This window comes from Diadema antillarum, unplaced genomic scaffold, assembly GCF_040938485.1.
Source record: "Diadema antillarum isolate AM-2024a unplaced genomic scaffold, OU_Dant_1.0 seq00000048_RagTag, whole genome shotgun sequence".
NCBI lineage: Eukaryota > Metazoa > Echinodermata > Echinoidea > Diadematoida > Diadematidae > Diadema > Diadema antillarum.
Window position 1 is genome coordinate 112654 of NW_027271157.1, and position 24489 is coordinate 137142.

At 38.3% G+C, this 24489-nt stretch overlaps 1 protein-coding gene across 1 annotated transcript in view; it reads left to right on the top strand.

The window, feature by feature from the left end:
* The window catches only part of LOC139725518 (transcription factor Sox-6-like), a 203467-nt gene that overhangs the window by 31820 nt on the left and 147158 nt on the right, over positions 1 to 24489 (top strand). Inside the window, exon 2 of the mRNA XM_071636601.1 lies at positions 13295 to 13550. The gene's annotated coding sequence lies outside the window, so the exon portion shown is untranslated. The remainder of the gene's footprint in view (positions 1 to 13294; positions 13551 to 24489) is intronic.

The window sequence follows — 24489 nt, forward strand, 5'->3', positions numbered from 1 at the left end:
TTTTTATCAGACATTTTCCGCTAAATCATTGACTGGTGATTCGAGAAACACTGTCAAAAATTTCAGGGAAAGAAAAAGCAAAACAAAAACAAAATCAGACTACAAAAGAGACTTTGTTCTAGCAGATTTTTGAGTCACTCTACATTTGCCCTCTTCTTGTTTCATCACGTGCCAAAGCAATACCAATGTAATGGCTGTATTTGATTGTTGTTTTTACTGTGGAGACACTTTTGAACTTTAATATTCATATGCATGCCTTTCCGGTGCCGTTCAAAGTCATCAAGGTTGCACATTCAGAATCAAAAGGTCAATAATTCACTTTTTATTTCCATTCTGTACTGACTGGATTTTTTGTTGTTGATAGAATGCTTCTCCTCGAGACATCATTTTTATGTTTCAGGGACATCTGGAATCTCCTATTAAGATCTTGGAAGCAAAACAGATATTAGTACTTTTTAATAACTCTTTATATACCATGGTGTACAAACTCCCTGTGTGCCACATTGTTCTGAGAGTGCAATGGATTGGAGGCGTGCTTTTGGAAAAAAAAAAAATCTGTTTTTCAAATCCATGCCACTTTCTATAGATTTTAGTGGAAAGGGACATTCATATTTACCAAATCCACATTAACCTACTGGGTACTCATTGGATTGTTTTCGTGGTGCCAAAAAAGGGGGAAAAGACCAGGAGCATGTTTCACTGAGTTCTAAACTCAACCCTAAGAAAAATTTTGGGAACAATCCGTCCTTGAAAAGCTAGGAACTGTTTCAATGGGCCATCATGCCCACCTTTGCTAAGTTGTAGAAAACATGTGGAACGTTTGTGTATCCTTCCCAACTAGATCTGATCTGAATCTATACTGTAGGTCCCACCTTTGGGTTCATTGTGAGGCCCATAAGTACAGTTAAAGGGATCATATAATTTTGGTGTAGACCTAATTTCAGGTTTCTAACATTTTTTTGGTGAGATAATGAGAAACCTCTTGTGAAATATGAAAAAGCATGTAATTCCATGAGGAATTCAATGTTTATTTGATGAAAATTGGTTTTGAAATGGCTGAGATATTCATAACAGAGCAATTCTGATAAAGTATGGGACCCATCTTTTATTGCGATTGCTTTGTTTTACTTTGTTTTGGGATGTTTCAGTCCTTCCAAACCCGACTTTCATCAAGTAAACTTCGAATTCCTCTCAAAATGGTTAGCTCTGTACTATTTCATATGTGTTTTCTTGGTATCTCGCAGAAAGTTAAGAGCCCCATTCTCATCTCCACCAATACTGTACCATCCCTTTAAGTTTCCTTGAATATTGGAAGAGTGGATGACATGAGATTATAAAATGGGTTCAAGAATGTAGCCAATAGGAAGCGCTGAAATGAGACACACCTCCTTCCTTTACTTCAGTACAATTGCACTGCCTGTAATCCTATGGTAGATTGCCGACCGTCTGTGCGCGCGGCGGCTCCTTTGATGAATTGCATGCATACGCACTGTCAATCCTGTAAACAACTTCTAGTTCGGGCTGCCGGCCGGCCGGCCTGTCTTCCCTTGTGCATACTAGTAACATGTGTGGCATACGTACATATATACTCTACTATAAGTACACTTTGTACAGTACAGTAGACCAAGCGTTATGGGACCGGACGCGTACATGGAGTCACTTTGAAGAGCAAATCCAACGATTTAGCAGGTTAATTCTCACGCCGTTTTCAGAGTATGTTGTCTAGTAGGCCTATATGAGGAGTCTATATCAAGTCTTTAAGGTAAAGGGTGCATATTCTATGTAAAATAAGTAAGTTTTCATGTGGGAACTTAAGTGTCCGAAAACCCAACCCCCATTATACTTAAACTGTATGTGCGGGACTTCCGCGAGTGCGACGTACGTAAATGTTTGGGACGAACATCTTCGGACGTCTTGACCCACAAAGGTATGTGAAAAACGCTGAAAAATGATGTTAGTTTTCGAATTTTCGACCCATTTTATAAAACAAATGATGCACAGGATTATTTCGTGGCGTTAGTGGAGGCGTAGCTCACTCTCGGGTATTTACAATGTAGTGCAACATGCACTCGGCTTCGCCTCGTGCATGTTTCACAATTGTAAATTATACCCTCGAGTGCACCATGCCTACACTAACACACTCTATCCTGTGCATCATTTGTATAACATTAATCAATGGGAGCTTGTTTAACCATTGATGTGCACAGGTACTTGACTGCTGTAACTTGGAAACTGTTTCACTCGACATATCACATTCAGTTAATCCCCACATACCCGACCTCATTGCTACATCGGACAGCCCACTCAGGCATATATAACAATTAATCCCTCCCACAGGAAGCCCATGATAGCACAATAGGGATTAGGGGGATTAGGTAATCTTTTACTCATTGACAGTTTCCAAGTATCTCTGCCAATATGCAAATTTGGCACGAGTGAATGTACCAATTGGTGAACAGTGTAAGGGTTAAGTGAAAGATACCAATGTATGTTAGCCTGGTTTCGGAGCCAGGGGTGGGGATGGGGGGAGTAGTTTGTTGATACAAACCTTCCGTGGCTCCTTTTGCTCTAGAGTAATGATTTGCGAAAAATAAATAATGAATACCATCCTCTCGCCTCTCCAAAGTGTCATTATTTGGTGTCAGAGCTTCTTAAAATATCTCAAATCGCGGAGAATAATTTGATATCGAGAAATCTCGCCGTATGTCGATAATGAGAGTGGTGTGATGCCCATGCATTGAATGGACAGCCGCTGTTTGCTCACGTAGAGGATATTTATGTTTGCCGCGGTCGTTTCTGTCCTGTTGATGTTGTTGTTGTTGTTGATGTGGGGGGAAGACACCCTCGCGAAGCTGCCCTCACGGTGCACTTGTTCCGTTTTTCTCTTTGAAACAAGTGCGGGGCTGTATCTCGGCGCTTTATCTGGCGCATCCAGGCTCCCCCCTTGTCAGGAGCTGGGCGATTAGCGAAGCGCTCCGGCCGTATCGCGGATAACCCGGCTTCCTGCCTGTCGCTCCGCACGTCCCGTCCCTCGAAACGATGAGCTGACGTCTCAATTCAACATACGAGTCCCCTTCCTATGACTTTTGTCCCAATTTTTTTCCCCCATAATTTACCCTATTTCCTTGCCCTCTCTTGAATAGAAATATTCACCCAGAGATGAACTTTTTTATGATGTATTTCACGGGAAGTATTCTCAACCATTCTCTCTCAATTACCAGTATTTGCCGAGATTGAGCTGCGGGAAATCTTGATTACAAAATACAATTTGGATATGAGATGGGTATATTCTTTTGGAAGGTTGCACAATGTTTGTAGAGTGCTAAGTATGAATAAGGTCTGGATTGATGTAGACTATAGGAATTAATTTTTCAAAATCAAATTTGATTTATGGTAATTTCAACTGATGAATGATTACGAAATGGTAATCTGTACACTTCTGTGGAGGAAAACTGCTACATAAAAGAAAGTTTGTGTAGCAGTGGTATAAAAATAAATAGCAAATTGCCACACGATACCAGGCAAATTATTCCCTGCACTAAGAGCCCAATAGAATCAATCTGTGAAAAAACAACAACAAATGAACAAAAAAAACCAGCTATGTTGGCAGTTTGATAATTATCATTACATGTATTTTTTTTTTCTGTTGATTGTTGCTTTAGATTTCGGAGGCAGAAAGAAACTTAATGACAAGGCGTCAGATAATCTTGTTCACATGATTACATCTGCATGATCATTTTTTCATCGGTGTCACAAATATCTGTTTAGGGAATGAGTTTGATGTATGCACTAAAGAGCATGTTTGTTTTTGTGTTGTTGTTGTTGTTGTTTTTTTTTTAATTGCACATATATGTTCACATTGTACAGTACCTGAATGCGGATGTGGCAAAATAACACATGGTGGTACTGCCACATCCAAATATCAGACCCCCCCCCCCCCCAATTCCTGGATAACACATTATTCTCCATGAGGCGACATGCTACTTACATACATTCATGTTCACTATCTTATGAAACATATGTCAAATTCTGTGAGAGAAAGTGGCCTCGGGGTTCATTTGTCAGGTGTTATACTGCGGAGCGGGTCTGTTGTTGTTTTTGGTCTCTTTGCATGGGTTTATCAAATAATTGTGAGGAAATGCCATCAGTTTAGGGATGCATTTTCTTGTATTGAGTACACAGCTTTTTTGCTGTTAAAAAAATAAAAATATAAAAAATCCCCCAAACAAGGTAAAATGTGCAGCCGCATGTTGTACATAATATACTACTCAGGTGCAATGTGCAGCCGCTTGTTGTATTTATGCTACACAGGTATGCTGAGCATTGTACAGACAGCATGGCATATAATGTGATGAATGATGATAGTAATTGTTGCATAATCACTTCTCAAAATGTGCTTATAAAGAGGGAAGCCGCGAATTCACCCACGGTCACGTCCTGTTGCCCACTGGTTAACATCACCAACAGACAAAAATGGAACGATGAATAGATAGATAGTACAGGGTATAATGTATAAAAGATGAAAGGGAGCCAGAGGCTCGGATTGGTGCTGGTGGATTGAGCGGCGGTCCTGCTGGCATGTTTGCGGGTTTGTCGGCGGTTTGCTGGGGACATCTCTCGTAATCCTACGTTATTTTGCTTAAGATGATTTGTGAAAATGGGTGACAACTCCTATTTTGTGAAATACTTGGTATGGCTGTTTTTTTTTTTTTTGGGCTTTGATTGTCTTGTTTTTATGTATGATTTGTTTTTGAAAATCAATAAAACACATAGAGAGAGAAAAAAAAAAGATGAAAGGGAGATATCAGTAGATTTATGCATTATTGATAATGCCAACCAAATCGTCTTGGATAAGATTAATGGTGCAACCATTAAAATGTGTTGGATGTTAATCATGCATTAAAGGGATCGTACAGTTTTGGTTGAAACCTAATTTCAGGTTTCTAACATTTTTTGGTGAGATAATGGGAAACCTTATGAAATATGAAAGAGCATGTAATTCTATGAGGAATTCAACGTTTATTTGATGAAAATTGGTTTTGAAATGGCTGAGATATTCATAAAAGAGCGATTCTAATAAAGTGTGGGACCCACACATTATTACGATTGCTTTGTTTTACTGTGTTTTTGGATGTTTAAGTCATTCCTAACCCGATTATCATCAAATAAACTTCGAATTCCTCTTAAAATGCTATGCTCTGTACTACTATCATAAGTGTTTTCTTGGTATCTCGCAAAATGTTAAAAGCCCAATTCTCATCTCTACCAATACTGTACTATCCCTTTAATGCACTGACATCTCTTTTGGACTGGAACCAACATGTGGACTAAAATCCTCATCATGTAATATTCAGAGTGCAAGAAGAGATAGACTGAAAAAGAGAAGTTCGAGAGAAAAACAGGGCAGTTTTCACACGTGCACAAAGCTGAATTACAGTTACGATTACAACTACAGTTAGAATTATCATCCGTATGCACGATGGAGGAAGGCTTTGCGAATTCTGCGGTTTTGAATTTCAGAGCAGGGAGAGGGGGTGTGGCTTCTTTCAGAGTTTCTGTCAATTACTCTTGAAAGGTAAGGAGTGCGATTTTTCTGTGGAAGTGGTTGAATGGTCACCTTAAGCGCAGCCCCCCCCCCCCCCAAGAAAGCACGATTGAAGGTAAATCCGTACACACGACTGTTTCGTTCCGCAATCCTTGAGAATTGTCACTGGAAAACACCAGACCATCATCAGAATTACGATTTGAATTACGATTCAAATCAGCCTCCATGATTCCAGTTTGTATTCACATGGCCAAAATTTGTCATTTGAATATTGATTATACTGATGCATCACTGGAATCGTGATTGAAATTATGCACCCTCAGTACATGTGAAAATGAACTAGGTGTGCATGGTAAAGAAAGATAAAAAGGAAGTAAAATTGTCATGGATAATGGACAATGCATGTAATTGTAACAGAAGACCAGCAGTTGACAGTAGATCAGTGTATTTACCATTATTTAAATCGATGAGAATGTTTTGATTCTTGGAAGAAATACATCTTTTTACTTTCTTTGATGCGATGTCGGACCCTAGATTTCTTTGAAATTGGATTTAATCTGTTATCAAAACAGAAACAGTTGTCAAAAATTACAGCGACCTGCTAAAAAGCTGGAGTGAAAATGCATACAGTATCTACTCAGACTCGATCTGAAAAACATATGAATATAATAAATGTACTTTGTTTATATTTCTTTTTTGCTCACTCTTTCTCTACTTTCTCCTCCAAAATGTGTGTCAACGTATATATATTTATATATGTATGTACATATATATCGTCGCTGGGGTGACAAGACCTTGTATAGAATTTTGGTGAAAATGACTTTTTTGGATTAATGGTCAAATAATAGGTTAAGTGATGTCCTGTCCAAATCTAAACTGTCTTACTTCAGAAATGAAGCCACCACGGCATGTCAAAGGAAAGGCTATCCCATTCGCCACAGTGCTTTGGCCGCCATGTTTTTTGGCTCTCCTGAACATTTGACATTTTGTAGTTAAGAGGTCTTGTCGCCCCAGCGACGATATGCACCTTTCTACATAAGAACAATGTAGTTGTGTTATGTTACCTCGTATGTGTGCTTAGATAATTCTGCATGGGTTGGCAGATGGAGAGAGAGAAAGATGAAAGATAGGAAGATAGGGAGAGAAAGATAGAAGATAGGGACAGAAAGAATGAAGAAAGAAAGAGAGAGAGATAGAAAGAGTGGGGGAGAGATATGGAGGTAGATAGCAAACGAAGAATGGAAAAAGAGAACGAGAAGAAAAAAAGGAGTTGAATGAGAGTAAATGAGACAGATGAATCAGGGATAGAAAAGGATAAAGAAAGAAATAGATGAAGACTGTTGGGGGGAGAGATAGGGAGATAGGGAGATAGAGAGAGGGAGAGAGAGATGGAAAAAAGAGACCAGGAGAGGTAGTTGAAGCGCGAGTTTATTGCTGAAGGAATCTGACAGGAGAATTGTCAGTCACTGCCAAGTCCAATCACAACAAATGAGACGATTTCCCCTGAATCCGCATCCAGCCATTATCTGGCGCAATCCGCCTTGTTTGGAAACTTCCATTTCCCGTGACAAAACCGCAAACTATGCACGTCCAATCAGGATCAGCCTCCGCCCTCTGAAAAGCATTGACACCCCCCCCCCCCCCCCCCCATCCTTCTCATTCACTCATCCAGCTCTCTTGCCTTCTCCTCCAGTGTGATCATGGGATGATGTTCTGACATTGCTGTGACGATACATAAGTGCTAACTCCTCATAAGTGTAATTTCACACCATGTTCAGAATTGTTACTTTAATAAAGAAGAATAGAAATGGGTGAACATAATGGTAGAAATGTCATCAAAATTGGATATATCATAACAAAGTTTCATTTTTTTAAAATTTCCCGTATGTCCACCAAGTAGTGATATTATTGGCAAGTACATAGCAAACATAGCTGAGATGAAGCTGTCATTAATTCCAGTCCTTCCATTGGTTCGTGCACAAAAAACGTTGTAAAAAAAATCCTGATTCTGATTGAGAAATGTAGCGAGGATGACCCTTTCTCCTTTAAAGTCATAATTGCACACTTACATTGCAGGAAAACAAAAAATGATGTACGATATAAAAAGTGTTTCGGTTTGAATTTGTGTCTTTTCTTTTACGATGAAGCCTCGGCCATTCTCTTTGTTCAATTTTAGTTGTGTTCCTCGTGACCTACTTGACATGGTGTGGTATCACACACTAAAAAAGCTCCTGTTACAGCCAAAAACAAGATTGTCATGGACATCTTGAAACCAGCGGTGCAGAGAGGGTATAGAGTGTGTGTCCGCAAGTGTTTGACCAACTTTTGAAAACTCTCAAGTGATGCAAAAATATGAGGTTTTCTTCATATGAAGTTTAAGTGAATCAAACCAGTATCCTCTTTTGAGTACAAAAGTTATAGTCTGGAATTGTATTCATTGGATTCATGTGCCTGTCGAAGTTTCTCTTCCAGTTTCCATGTAGAAATGTTGATTTCGCTTGGATATGGTCACAAATTTTTGCATTATATACTTTTCTACGTGCCCTTCTCTTCCACTACAACTGGCTTTTGAGATAAGACACGACTTCAGACAAGTCCTGTACGATATCTTTCCTATCACCATACTTTTTTGTAGTTGAGACATGGCATAGAATATTAAGATATCAGACAAACTAACAAATGCACGTACAAACAGACTAATGGACAAAGAAACAAGTACACAAACAAACAGATTTACTTATAAACATACTCACAAAGCCACTAAAGAACCAAGAAATTGAAAAAAAAAGTATAAACCAATACTCTTACCTCATTTGTCAGAAGTAGGGGCATTGTTCTCATTTTCCTCTCTTTCCTATAAAAAAAAAGGTTTGTGTAAGATACATTTTATTTGTGAACTTTGTATAATACTGAACTGCTATCCCTTGAAAGAAAAAAAAATCTATGCAAATATTTTTGGAAGTATTCACATTTTTGAACATAAATGCCCTCATCCATAAAATAAATTCTATGAAGAACAGAGTTCTGTGAATTTGATTTCAAACCTAAAATGAAATATTAATTCTATAAAAGTTTACATTTGTAAAATACCCCTATTCCTAGTGAGTACAAGACTCTGAAGATGTATCAAATTGTCAGGTTTTCATCTTTAAGCTTTTATTTTACTCTTCCAGTGTTGTTCCTTGTAAAAGTCTACCAAGTTTTCTGCAATCTTTTATACTTCGAAAGCTTTTTTCTTTAAGCAGTTTTTTTTCTTTTTTCTTCCAGACTGTTGCTGAGTAATTGGAAAACTTTTGGCAGAGCCATGTAATGTATATTCATCAAGCCTTGTGACAGTCTCTGAGATAAAAATCTGTTTTCTTTTCTCTCTGTCTCTCCTCTCTCCTTCTTTGTTTTTTCCTCTTTTTCTTTTTTTCCCCATCTTATTTTCCTTTTCCTTGACTTCCCCTTGCTGTGTGGCGATAAGACCATGAACTGTCAATGTTATTAATATAAACTAATCACTTAATAGGCTTGTTGATCGCGTTGCCATGGCGCCGCATTCCGGGCCCTGTTATCTCTCCGAGGGAAGAGCGGCACACATTGCATACAATTAAGCGCCGCGCTCCCCCATCTCCACCGCGCCCGCTTCGATTAGGGGTGAATCCTCGCACCCCCTGTGTGAGATTAGGAGGGCGCAAGGTCACCGATCGGAAATGAAAGAATCATTGCAATTTTTGTCACCTAGATGTTCCCTCTCCGGCGCGGAATTGGCAAAAGGGGTAGCGCGTGGAGGAAGTTCCCAATGTAAGCGCACGTCTTCTTCCTGGAGAAAGTCTGACGCGATGTCGCTTTCGCGACTTTCTTCCAACTCGCGAGCTGGCGAATCATCGGAACTAGCATTTCTCACGCCCAGAAGCGAGTGTGACTTTCAGTTTTTTGGCATCGTCAGCATTTGCATGGCTGTGAAAATGCTGTGAAGATGCGATCTGCGTTTTCTCATACAAGCGTAGGGATTCAATTTTTCAGTACCAGAGACCCTTACTAATGTACAGCACGAAAATATGAAGGCACAGACGCACGTACACAAGTTGGGGTGTTTGTGGTTGAATTATTGCATCCAAATAATGCAGGTATTTATGTAACATGAAAAAGGTTGTGTTCAGATAGCCTTGAAAAGTCTGTAATACTTTTATTACTATTGCCCTTTTCTACTATGACAAAATGTTGTTCTTGTAACATTCATCTTTTACACAGTCTCGTGATCTGACAACGAGTGGTGTGGGGGAATACACACACACACACACACACACACACACACACACACACACACACACACAGAAATATGTGGTTCACACATGTGTATGAAAAGTTCAGTGACATTCATACTGAAAGTGGATTCAAACAGTTTTATTCTTTTTTTCTTTTTTTTCTTTTTTTTTTTTGGGGGGGGGAGGGAGAATTTGTGTTCAACTGAACTGTTGTGAGTAATGACAGCATGAGAAACATCTAGGAATATTAGATTTTGTACAGAAATACTCTCTGGGAATCCAAATCATTATGTACAAAGTTCGATGAGAGTGGCCCAGCCCCTCAAAAAACAAACAAACAAACAAACAAAAGAAACCATACACAAACACACACACATACACATGCACACAAAATGTGTGATAATTCCCACATTTAGAGGAAGTTGAGTTATTAGAGGAATGCAATAGCCTACGGGGCTCTGCTGAACTTTAGTGGCTGCAGAGAATAATGTAGTAAATCAATTGAAAGTGTCAGGGAACAGACATTATGAATTTTCTCTTGGAAAACTTCTTTGCTGCAACATCTTAAGAACGTATTTCATATAAAAAGTAAAAAAAAAAAAGAAGATAATTACATTATGTTGTATAAATGTTATTAGGCCTATGTTATGATTTTTTGTTTTCCAGTTTTGATTTAAACCAACTATGGTTCATCTTTGGAATTTTTGGGGTAATTTTCAATAAAACCGAACTTGAATTGAATTGAATTGAACTGCAACAACAACAAAAACAACAGGAACCCCCAAATTACTGCAGATGTTTATGGTGGCTTTAGATATATAGTGAAATCTTCAAGCAACTTTCATCCTAAGGACCCGGTCCCATTGGCATTTTAGGAAGATTTGCGCATGAATTTGCGTCTAAAACTGGTTTATTCAAGAAACATGCTCGTATGAGTTGGCCGGCATCCATCTGCACACATCCACAATCATATGCAGAGGCGCATTTTTCTGTTGCATAGATTTTTGGGCTGCACAAAATTTTGGCTGCGGATGTTTAGCGAATATAAACCAATTCTGTGCACAATTTATATGCAAATCTTCCTAAACACCAATGGGACCTGGCCGTAATGTTGCAGTTTTTCCAAAGAAACCCTGTTTTTTTCTCTCTGCGGACTGTGAATCATTCCTCTGTATGAACAGTCTTTTTGTTTCATTTTTGTGTGTGTGTGTCCCTCTCTGGATATGTTTTAATTGAAGTATGTAGGTCGAATTAAGTGGTTTTGACTTTTAGTCAGGCAGGGTACAATTAAAATCAGCATACCGGTATGATTAGACAAAAGTTCTGTGACCCTTCTGTCCATTTCCTCGGCCTTCCTTTATACTTGAACGTGGGTAGTATAAAGGGTGAATTACATAAGATAATGTGTACGGATAGAAAGAACAGAAAAATAAAACAAGCTTTTGAGTACATGGGAATTTACCCCTGACATATTAAATATAGTGGATGATATGCTGTGAATGCAGAAATATTGATTAATGATGATATCACAAGTAAAAATTTTCATTAATTTTTGTTGGTTAATTCAGTGCTTATTTTATTTTGGTATATAGGACAATCTGTCAATCAGTTGCAAGTAAAATTTTGGGAAATTCTCAATCAATAAAAGTATCTTCTTTAACATCAATATACTGTACTACTGTGACATCACATATTGTTGCAGTCATTGCGAGCCAGCCATGATAGCGTGCAGATTCAACCAAACCCTTACAAATTCATGACTATTGAAACTGATTGTCTGATTTTCCTAGAACTTCACTATTGTATTGCGCTTCATGTATTATATTTCTGTATCCACTGTTAAATCCACTTTACTTTATGCTTTGGGTACATGCTCTATCTCTGAAAAAAAGAAAAAAGTGCAGAGCATGGACTGAAAAAGAAAATCCTTAACATTTGATGGTTGTGTCAAAAGTGAAATATCTGTGCTACTCATAAAAAGCAAAAATGATACCAACTATGATGCTGAATGTGATGTGCGATGAAGACCAAAAAGTGAAATAGCAAAGATGTCAAATTTGATATGATGTCTTCAGATGAAGGAAGCAAACTTGAAAAGACGATTGGCGTTGAAATTGGTTTATATTGGACAAGATGGAGGAAGAAAAAGGATGTATTACTCCTAACATGAAACACTGCAATTTTGAAGTGAGGATGGGCCACAATTGTGACAAAATACCACATTTTGGTCCATCTTTTGGAAGGAAAAATGGAAAGATGGGAGTATGGGAGCATTGTGTTGTCATTTCTAGGGGTGTGGTCAGTGATGCCTGATATGAATATTCATGAGAAGCTGAACTCTACCAGGGATCTTCTCTGTGTGATCAGAGTTAGTTCACTGTCTTGTAGCGGTGTGTGAACTTGGCACTTTGGTGAGCTCATGGCAGCATGACTGCGAATCCCACTGCAGTCGAAGGCATTGAATGGCTTTGAGTGTGTATGACATTTATACACAAGGAGCGCTGCATCGCGAGGAGCCCACCCACGTACTGTTTGGTTGCATGTCTTTCTGTGTCTGTACATTCACAACACGCACTCAGAGAGACACACACAGATACATGTAGACACACACACTGACACACACTTGTCCGACACTGATCTAGATTACCAACATGAAATGCAGTCCTCGCAAGACAACATGCATACACATGCGCACACACACACACACACAAGCCCTCAGTCCTGTACCCTCTTCTGCCACTACACACACACACACACACTCACACACACAGATGCTAATAGACAGGCTTAACACAGAGCTTCAATGGAGCAGACTGTCATAGGGAGTAGTTGGGGGCGTGTCCACGAGCTCTGAATATTCATCAGACCATTCAGCTTTTCTTCTCATTATGCGTCAAAACTGAGGCATTGCCTGGGCAGAGTGCATAGTAGATGCGTTCGGGGCTTGGCATTGAGTGAAAGAAAATAAAGGCCCCGTTGTTTTCTTCGGATTTCACCAGTGACGGATGAGCAAGTCTTTTTTTCCCCCCTTCTTCTTCTCCTTATTCTCTTCGTCCGTCTGCCCTCACTGGCATGCTAGTAGTAGGCGGCGGATGGTTACAGCTCGCGTTGTAAACGAAGGACAAAACTTACTTTTTAAATGGAGTGAGAGGTTTTGGAGGTGACTTTTCTGAGCCCCGTCGAAATAAATCCAGCTGAGAGGACGTCTGCCCGGTTTGAGCAACGGTATAACAACCCCATCGGAATACTTACTTTAGCCTATGAATATTCATGTCATCATCATTATCATCATCAGTGACAACATAATAGGGAGGAGGGGAAGTTGATCAATATTCATTGTCTTTGCCTGTCTCTAGGGAAAAAAGAGTTTATTTGGGGGAAAAAATGTAGACTGTGTTTCTTTTTTACAGGAGGGGGCCCCTCATTTTATTAAAGTGTGATTGTGTCGATATTTTCTTCGAGTCCAACGGGCGCTATCCTTTCCCGTTCTAATTTTCAGACCGACCAAGACGTCGTGGCGTGGAAGGCTCAATTTTTTGTTACTGGCAACGCTGTGGTAACCCCGACGCTGGGAGTCTACGAGGCGACTACTGACGGTCTGCCACAGAACCGACACTCTGGCAACAACAGCAAAGGAGAGCTGGGGGTCTTCTGGGGCAGAGCAGAGGCACTTGTTGAGTGGCTGCTGGGTTCAAGACTCCACCTCGAATGAGACAATTTCAATGTGGCTTGTGAAACGTCTGCCTTTTTTTGAGGTATGTATAGTCTACAAAGTGCATTTAATTGCTGTTATATGACTTGCTGTTATATAACTACTGTATCTGTCATTACGCTGATGAATGTTGTTATTATTAAAGCATTATGATTGTGTTTTTTTTGTGACTTTGTGGGAAACCATAAAGTGTGGATTGTTATTTTTAAGAATATAGCCCATGTTTACAAATCATGAGAATTATCTTCTTTTTTTTTCTATTGAAAATGATATCTATTATCAAGAGGAATGCCATTTTCAGGTAAGAGTCTGAATTTAGGCCCTGGTAGTATCAACGTTGAGGCCCTTTCATATGTGCAAAGTAGCTTTGTGTATGTACATGTAGCACTATGTATATCAGGCCCCTCTCTTTTCATTCTAACTAGCATCCCTGTATCGAGATATCACATGTCAAATCCGAATGTGTGCAACCTGCGAGTACAGCCGTGAGATATAAAAAGAAAATAAATGGACCGAAAAATGGCTGGAATTTCTTTGAATTTGGGGCATTGTGCACTTGCCACAGAAAGGCATTCAATTGGCAAGATTCGTGTTTCGACGTTGAACATGAATGGAATGTAACGAACATACTAATCTCATGACTCATCCATGAGAGCAACAAGTACACTTTCTGTGCAGAGAAGTTTCACCCAAAGACAAAAAAACATTTTTGTCTTTGTATTTTTTTTCTGAAGCATGTCTTCTTTTTTTTTATCTTCACATGTGTGAAAGGCATTATTTACCATTTGCAGATGAAACGAAAACCCAGTTTTAATGCTTTAACATAGCTCTAGAATGTGAGTTAGGGATAGAAACAACCAGTGTAAAAATTTTGATCAGTATAATGAATGTTAAGTATTGTAAGATTATACGAAATGTGAACAATAGTTATGATTAAATTGCTTCTAGAATAAACCATCTGTACTTATGGTTTATTGAGAAAAATAGTGATATTTCCTTATGTTTAAGGCTTTGTTGCAAATCTTTTATATGGGTAGGATGTTTTGTGATACAACTGATCTACACATGCATCAAATGTCATAACTGGAACATTTTTTAAATCACTGCTCCCAATGGTAAACAATAACTCTAAGAGTTACTGGTATCAAACGTTTAGTTCCAGAACTGAATTTTTTCTACCAACTGCTAATCATGAGTGATATTCCATGCAATGACTTTGCCACAAACTACATGGCCCATCTCTAGTGTCAACTTGCTCTTCTTGATGAATATATGCACAGATATTCAGGAGTAAATTATATGTGTATTGCAAACTCCACGGCAAAAGTACAATACATGACAGTTGAGACTGGGCAACGTGGGTGATAGAATAAAAACCGTTCCCATTATGGAGTGCACCTAGAATCAAACCAGACTTGGTTCGAAAAATATCTCTGTACCATGATAGGGCGAACATGATATGAAAAATGTACAAGTATTCATATAAATTTACATTTAATAGTCTTGAAAAAAGCAAACCATAAAAAACACCACACCAAAGGCATGCTCGATTAGCGTGAAAAATGTCGTACATCATGTTCAAGAACAAGTTGTTGCAAGTGATACAGGCCTGAAGCATGAAAGTGATTGTCTTTTGCTTCTGAACAAGCGATTCAGGAAATGGAAACTCAAAACTCGCCACAATGGTCCGTTAATGTGCCGCCGCGGCTATCAAAATTAAAAATGCTACTGTGCCAGTGTCACGGGAATCGAGCGGCCATTGTGCTTTCTTCGGCCGGGATTTTATTGTCTCATTGTGCCACTGTCATGCTCACCACAAGCAATGGAGAATATGGATATCTTGTGAAACTGATGCATGTATTAGCACATAATGCTTTCAGAATGACTCCTACTTAAAGGACAAGTTCACCTTCATTAACATAGGGATTGATAGAATGTAGCAATATTAGTAGAACACATCATTGAAAGTTTGAGGAAAATCAGACAATCCGTTCAAAAGTTATGAATTTTTGAAGTTTTTGTGCAGTACCCGCTGGATGAGAAGACTACTGCAGTGTATGAATAACTTGGATGTCACATGCGTACAACAATATAAGGAAAATATAAAGAGAATTTCACAAAATTCCATCTTTTGAAAAAAGGACACATTCCCCTGACTCGTTACCGACAAATGTTATGGGTAATATTATTCCCCCTGCCTTTAGAAAGAGGCAAGTCAAGTGCTCTTTTATTATGCGAAAAAAGTGAAAATATGTTGAAATTTCTTTTACATTTTCTTTATACTGTTGTACGCATATGACTCACAAGCTGTAGTAGTCTCCTCACCCAGCGGTTCCAACACAAAAATTTAAAAAATTCATAACTTTTGCATCGATTGTCCAATTTTCCTCAAACTTTCACTGATGTGTTCTACTAATATTGTTGCATTTTCTCAATCCTTATGTTTATGAAGGTGAACTTGTCCTTTAAAATGGACATTTGCCTTGTACACTGCGCCTCGTGCAATGTGGGATGACACCTCTCACCAGAATTAGTCCATCGAGTGAAAAAAGCGAGCGATGAGCTGCTTTTGATATTTACAAATGTATTTTGTGGGTTTGTAACACTCTGCCCTTTTTAAAACTTTGTCAATTTTCAGGGTATGGATTCACTGATGCCATTCATGTCTGTGATTAAGAAACAGCAGCAACACACAAACAGAAATATCCCTATATATATTATATTTATTTATGTTGTTGATTGCAAGTGGTTTTATTGGTTCCTTGCCTGTTTGAAGTATAGAGCCCTCTAGGCAAGAGAGTGATATTTGTTTTATAACTTCTCCTGGTCTGCCTCATACAACACACATGGCACCTTCCCTCCATATGATCTGAATGTGGACATATTTCTGCCCACAAGTTTATCTTTCTTCCGTAGTATCATCCATATTTCAACCCTACCATTACTGTCAGCAACCTATTTGTGTATTTACACTGGCATGATGAGGATTCCAAAAAAACCTCTTCTTCCAAATACTTTTCTTCCAGAATATTATTCTTAGAACCCAAAAGAAAGCATGCATACAGTTAAATTGTGCTGTCTTTATTTCTGATAGAATGTTAGTGGTTTTGCAAGCTGTAGATTAAAGCTCTTTTCATTTTCGTTCTATCTCTTTTGGAAGGGGTGACATTAATTCAACACATGACGTGACACATTGAAAGGAAGGAGTCATAACAGATTGTTGTCATATTTCTGAACTATTTAAATCATATCATTTACCTGTTCCATAATTATGATTTAAGGGATGGAGAGATGGGATACAAGGTAGAGCTCTGCTCAAAACCAGCTGGTGTGTCTGTAGAGAACTTACACCAACTGTTGATGTCTTGTGTACATTCATTCATGAAATATTGTATACTGTATGTTCTTTAAAGGTATTATTTACCATTTGCAGATGAAACAAAGCCCTGCTTTAGTACTTCAAAACAGTTCTACAATGTGAGTTAGGGATAGTACAACCACATGTGTAAAAATGTTAATCAGTATAATCAATGTTATGTATCAATTGTTAAAGGCATAATTTACCATTTGCAGATGAAACAAAAACCCAGCATTAGTGTTTCAAAATAGTTCTAAAATGTGAGGTAGGGATAGAAACAACCAATGTAAAAATTTGAATCCGTATAATCAATGTTAAGTATTGTTAAACATACAAAATGTGAACAATATTTATAATAAAAATGTTTCCAGACAAAACCGTCTATAGTTATGGTTTATTGAGAAAAACAGAGGTATCACCTTATATTTTAGGCTTTATTGAAAAAATGTTATATGGTGGGATATTTTGTGATACAACTAACCTACACATATGCATCAGATGTGATATCTTGAAAATTTTTGAAATCACTGCTTCCAAAGGTAAACAGGACCTTTAAATATAGGCCTACAAAATGTGAACAATAGTTATAATTACATTTTTTTTAAAAGAATAGAATGGCTACAGTTTGGTTCACTGAGAAAAATAGTGATACAGCTGTATCTCCTTATATTTTAGGCTTTATTGAAAAAAAAAAAAATTGTGTGGAATGTTTTGTGATACAACAGACCTACAATTAATGTACACGTATACATGCATCAAATGTGATAACTCAAACATTTCTAAAATTGCTGCTCCCAATGGTAAACAATACCTTTAATCAGTTTTGAAATAAAAACAAACTTGGTGCACTCAGAAAGCACTACAGTCATGTCCTTCATAAACGAGGTGATCAGTGGAATCCCGACATTGTAATAATGAGATGAAACATTTGCATTGTTCGTCTGATACCATTGTTCGTGTTAGATGTGGGTACAGTAGTTTTGAGATCTGCCATTGGTGTGTAATGGATTCACCTTCATGATTTTCTCTATGTGTGACCCTGCATCACAAAACCAACAAAAAGCCGCAAGACATGGATTTTTAGGTAAAGGGATCATATAGTTTTGGTTTCTAGCATTTTTTGGTGAGATAATGAGAAACCTCTCATGAAATATGAAAGAGCATGTAATTCCATGAGGAATTCAACATTTATTTGATGAAAATCTGTCTTGAAATGGCGGAGATATCCGAAACAGAGCGATTCTAATAAAGTGGGGGACCCACATTTTATTGCAATTGCTTTGTTTTACTTTGTTTTTGGATGTTTCAAGTACTTCCAAACCCGACCTTCATCAAATAAACTTTGAATTCCTCTTAAAATGGTATGCTCTGTACTATTTTGTAAGTGTTTTCTTGGTATCTTGCAAAAAGTTAAAAAGCCCAATTCTCATCTCCACCAATACTGTACATCCCTTTAAGAGCGGGTTCTGAAAGAGCAGACTTTGAGCTTTAAAATGTTGTATAACTGAATTCAAATGGACTCTCCTAAATATTGGAAAGAAAGCACACACTCTGGAAAGTGTGAACCGACAAAAAGAGGCGCAGAAGTATAGTAGGTGTGTATTCAAGTGCTTAATCTTTACCAAGCCATGCTGGCTGTGCAAAGACTGGAACAAAAACAGGATGTAAACCACCCGAGCAATGACAATGAAGGGATTATCAGATTGAGTTGAAATTAAGCATACTTTATCAACACATTCTGTCGATGAATAATGCCTACTCTCAAAGCAGTAGCATCATTCTTTCTAAAGTTATTAGAGTTGAAAGTGAAGACTATGGACAAGGTTTTTAAGAAATGAAAGGGGACTCCATAAGACACACCTTATTACACTATTCTACCAAAAAGTATTGAGAAAAACTGCTAAAAACACACTTTTTGTGTTTCTTTTTTAATCCCAAACTTTAGCATAATGTAGAAGAAGACTTACTCTTTCAGAAAATATGAAAAACTCAAATTTGGGACCTCAAAAAAAAAAATGAGAAGAACAAAACAAATCTATACGATGGAGTTGTCGATTTATGTACTACATGATGTGAAATTATGAAGATTGTTTTGCTTCCCCTTTAATTACCATTTCGTAACATAGTCTATACGTCTGCAAAATCGATGCAGAATTTTTTGTTTTTGTTTTTTTGAAGTGTAGATTCTATACAAGCATTATGTAATATTTACAACAGTGATTGCCGTGAAGAAATTATAAGGTGCACAATGTAGTACATGGCACATCTTGAAACATATGAATAAAACATCAATAAACCCCCCCCCCAAAAAAAAAAAAAGAAAGAAAAGAATATCAGCATGTGTTTCACATCGTATAAAATTAATGCTGCTCGCAAGGGATGTAGACAAGATTTGAAATCATAGCCAATGACAAGATAATCGTGTGAGGAGGGATGTATAGTACACGTGATGCATCCAGCGTACAACGGGATATCACATTGGGCAAAAAAGAAGAACGTACCCCATCTTTCACTTTGTGCGCGATCCATCATTCGTCGGAGTGAATGGCGTTTATTTTGAAGGGGGAACAATTTATGGTATGGCATTAGCACTTCTAAGATTCCTCTCTGTGCAGCCTTTTTTCTTAAACATTATTCTCTTCTTTTTTTCTTTTTTGTAAAAATTTCATATTGAATGGCAATGTTCGTGTAGTGTACAGTGGTGTATGAATCTTGACCTGGGATTGGGATGTTTGTCTGTGCGGCAAAGAAATGAAAGAGAGAGAAAAAAATGGACAAAAAGTAGCCAGGGTTTGTGTTTTTTTATTCTCCCGTGCTTTTTGCACTCTGCTGCCCCATTGTTCCTGTTGTCGTTTATCTTTTCTCCGTCTTTTCTTTCTTCATCTTTTATATTTCTCCTCTTTCCGTCTCCCTCCCTCTCTCTCCCCATTTTCAAATTTTAACCTTGCTATTCAAACGCTCACATTCATTACATCGGCAAATAAGAGTTTATTTGAATGTAGAGTAGAAGCTGGTATATATGCTTTCTCTATCTTTCTCTCTCTCTCTCTCTCTCTCTCTCTCTCTCTTTAGTTTCGTGTAGGCATTCCTGATTCTATGAAGTGATGTTGTGTACAATTACTGATTGTGTTACATTGTGGATGGAAAGGGCATAAAAAAAAAGAGAAAAAGAAGGGGGGGGGGGGGAAGAGAAACTCATAAGAAAAGAAAGCTTTATTCTGCAGGTCTATCGCTTTTTATCACACACCCTGCATCCAAGGATCCTTTCCACCTTTCTTTCATTCTTTCTCTTTTCTTCTTCTTTCTTTTTTTTTTGCATGTGTACTCCCCCACAGCAAAGGAAGAAAAAAAAATGATAGAGGAACAAAAATGACAGAAAAAAGGGGGTAAAAAAGAAGAAAGAGAGAGCGAAAGAAAGAAAAGGAACACAAAAAGGGAAGAGAAAGAATGGACTGGCAGTGTAGAAAAGAGGGAGGAAATAAAAAAAAAAGAGAGAGGCAAGTTTGATTGTAAATTTACAAAAATCAGTGTGTAACAATAGGGTGGAATCTCTACCATGCCACCAGCCCAGAACAATGCCCGCCGCCGCCCATTCATGCCCTGGGAATTAGTCTTTGTATTGCAGACCCGCTCGCGTGCACACACACACACACATGCACACACGATATGTCACATACATACATACATACACAATAAATGCCCTCTTGGAAACTTAATAACAAGTAATGTCTGTATATCCCCGTAAGAGTGATTCGATTGGGGGGGGGGGGGAGGGGGGAGGGGGGAGGGGGGAGGGGGGGGGGTGGAGGAAGATGGAGGGGGAGAGAAAAAGAGAAAGCTATGCATAGATTGTTGTGACCACAATGCATATACTGTGCATACACGAGCAAACCCTCCCACTCATATTTTATAATCTCTGATATTTCTTTTTCAAGGCAAAAAGATAAAAAAGAACTGAAATACTAACTGTTCTGCTTTCTGGAAAGATTGTATGTATACAATATCTCCCATGAAAAGTAACTTCTTTCAGTGCACTTGACTCTCCTTTTGAGTTACATTTCAAGAGAAATGTAGTAGCTCCGTTAAAGCATGAAAAAAAAATGCAGAAACATTAACAGCGTTTGCTGCAGTGGCCAACTTGATGTAGTTCATGCTGGTGCGACAGCTAGTGGCATTTTTTTTTCTGGTTCAGGCAGACTTTGGGGAGTTGAGACAAAGAAACATAACACACACAGACAAAGAGACAGATGGAAAAACAATCTGAAGATGAAACGGAAGTGTCTTCCAAGCCAAAGAAAAAATTTTGCTGCTGCTCTTTGAAAAAAAAAAATTAAATGAAAAAGAGAAAGAGGTTTTGAGAGAGCAGCTATACTGTTGGGTCACTCTGGAGATCAGACAAGTTATGAAATACTGACAACCTAGTGTTACTCACTGGTTTGGCTCTTTGCTACTTTACATGACGTCTAAAAGTTTCTAAATTAAGTACTTTGTAGGAAGTTTCCAGCCTTAAAAGTCGCATATCCCTTTTTGCAAATGTCATGAAATTTTGCATGGCAGAAGAATAATGTCTCCCAACAACATGTTTGAAATCTTACCATAATACACCTCAGAGTTTTCAAAAAAAGAAATGAAAAACTAACCCTATGTCACTTGAGAATACGCTCTCTTCTTGTGCCAAGAATAACGGTTGAATTTTATTCTTGGTCCTAATAAATTTGCTGGATATCTCGATAGTAATGTTTCCCCCTGTATCATAAAGAAGTTTCCAGTTGTAAATTATAAGGAAAGGTCTGACTTCTTTACCTCTTACAATATACCAGCTTATGAAAGTCTGAATCTAATTTTCAGAGTTACAAAAGGGACAGACAAAGTTTAGACGCTGGTCACAGACAGGCAGAAAAATGGACAGACAGTTGACGCCCACACACACACACAATCGTATTTGCACCGCCGAACTTCTCACGTCGCTCGCTTCCTTGAGGACTGGCACTGCGAATCCTATTACCAAGAAGATAATGGGAGAGTTGAAAATGTAGCTTTTCTCCCAATAAACTAATCAATTTGGATCTCTTTCAAGCCTTTCATTTCTTCCTCGGCAGTCCAGTGGCTGAGATTTCCGTGGCTGCCCAGATTAGGCAACACAGAGTATTCAAGTCAAATTTTCGATTGTCTGAAACTACCATGAAACCATCATGTAAACATTGATTTCAATTTGATGGATCACATTAAAGGACAAATTCACCCTCATAGACATGTGGGTTGAGTGAATGCAGCAACAATAGTAGAACACATCAGTGAGAATTTGAGGAAAATCGGGACAATCCGTTCAAAAAGATATGAATTTTTGAAGTTTCTGCTTAGTCACGACTGGATGAGAAGACTACTATACCTTGTGACGTCACGTGTGTACAACGATATAAAGAAAGAATAAAGAAAATTTAAGATATTCTCACTTTTCTCACATAACAAAAGAATACTCGACTTCTCTCTGTCAGAAGGCAGGGGGAATAATTGGTTCGTCAGTAACAAGTCGAAGAAATGTGCCCTTTAGTTATACAAAGTAAAGTTTTGTGAAATTCTCTTTTTATTTTCCTTATATCATTGTATGCATGTGACATCATACACTGTAGTAGTCTTCTCATCCAGTTGTGACTGCGCAGATATTTTAAGAATTAATAACTTTTGAATGGATTGTCCGATTTTCCCTAAACTTTCACTGATGTGTTCCACTATATTGCTGCATTCACTCAATCCACATGTATATAGAGGTGGACTTGTCCTTAAAATGTGCACAATTAGCCGCTGCCCTGTCCAGCAATGAAATCTCACCATTGGGCAAGTGAATTGAATGGACACTTGTCTGGTTGATAATGTTGCCGAACGAGTGCTCACAAAAAATAGTGATGATGTGCATATGATAATTTTCATCTTATCTGCATTATTCTAATTTGGACGATTTGAACAAAGAGGCTTGAAAGAAAGTGTTAAAAATATGTCCTTGGAGGTTCTAAGAGACAATAGTATTTGAAAGATCTATACAAATAAGGCGCGGTCAGACTGGCAAAAGATTGAGAACTTTAAGATCGCGATCTTAAAGATATATCAAAGTTATGCCGCAAAACTTCTCGCAAAACTTCCCACTCCAAATAGCGATATTTCCCCGACCCCCACCAAACTTCTCGATCTTTTGCCAGCGTGACCACTAGAAGCAGAAACCTCACAATCTTTGTCATGTGACCAGTCCATCACCTGTTTTCGGGCGGTGCCTCTGAAGCGAACAGCTATTGTGTTGTACAGGTGTTCATTGTTACGTCACAATCACTAGCCATCAGACGGCGCGCTCTTTCTTCTTCCTTGCGCACGCGCACTTTAATAGTGTCCCAAACTTCTCGATCCAAAGATCGAGAAGTTTGGCTGCCAGTGTGACCGGATGACAAAAGATCACGAAGACTTTGCGATCTCAAACTTCTCGATCTTTTGCTAGTCTGACCGCACCTTCAGTGGAACTTGAATGAACTTTCAAGAAAACAAAATTGTAGAGTTTGCTAGCTGTATCCATAGTACAATTGTAGCTGTAATGATATGTCCTTCACATTTGTTCTTTAGATACTGTACTCATGAAATGTTGCAATATATCTTTCAATGCTTTATTCTTTCTTGGTAACATGAACAGATATCAATTTCTTTTTTCCCATTTTGGGTGAAGGACATTACTTGATGTGTGAACAGAAGGGAAGCAATCCACCCAGACTGTTTTGTTGGCAGTGAAATAATACATAATAAAAGTCATTAATTCAGCATAAAAGGAAATAGTTCTATAGTTGTCGAAGAAGCTGACTGGGTTCAAGCATAGGTAAAAGTGCATGTGTGTACATTCCCCTGTAAGGTTTAATAGTGATAGTTGTCCTTGTATTTGATCGTATGTTCACATTGATTATCTTGACATTGTGTCGTCCTTGAAGAAATACTGTCATTCTCTTGTTTTGTTTTGTTCTCTTATTTGCTTTGTTTTTCCAGTGGCACAGTGATGTACAGTAGTTCACCAGAGCCACTGCTTCTTGATATTTTTGTTTGTTTGCATTCCTCTCTGGACGAATTTTACGAAAAAAGGAGTTAAGGGAAGATGGGACAGAAAGGAAGGTTTTTTTTTCTTGTGTGTGTGTGATCAGCTCTCAATTTAGCTCTGATCATGCTTGGTTACCATTCCTTACAATGCACAATAGCCCTTTTTTCCCTTCTTTCAATTTCTTCCTATTCTTCTATTTTTCTAAAATTTTCTTTATTTCTGGAGGGGGGGGGGGGGGGGAGAGCAGAATAGCGCACACAAAAAAATCTACAATGAAGAGAGGATCCTTTCTATTTCATACTACACTGGCTTTTTATGATGACGTCTTTTGTGCCCTGTATTGGGACAGTGCGAAACACATTGGTAGGCACTGGCTCTTGTGCATTGTTAGGTGTGGTGACAGAATGGAGGGGGGGGGGGGGAGGGAGGGGTGGGGCGAAGGGGCGTAGGCTCGGGTAGAGGATAGGGCGTGAAGATTGATATTACATTGTGCAGCTTTATGGTTGAGTTCTCATGTTAAAAAAAGTATTAAGGAAATGGTTTTACAAAGACACGGAT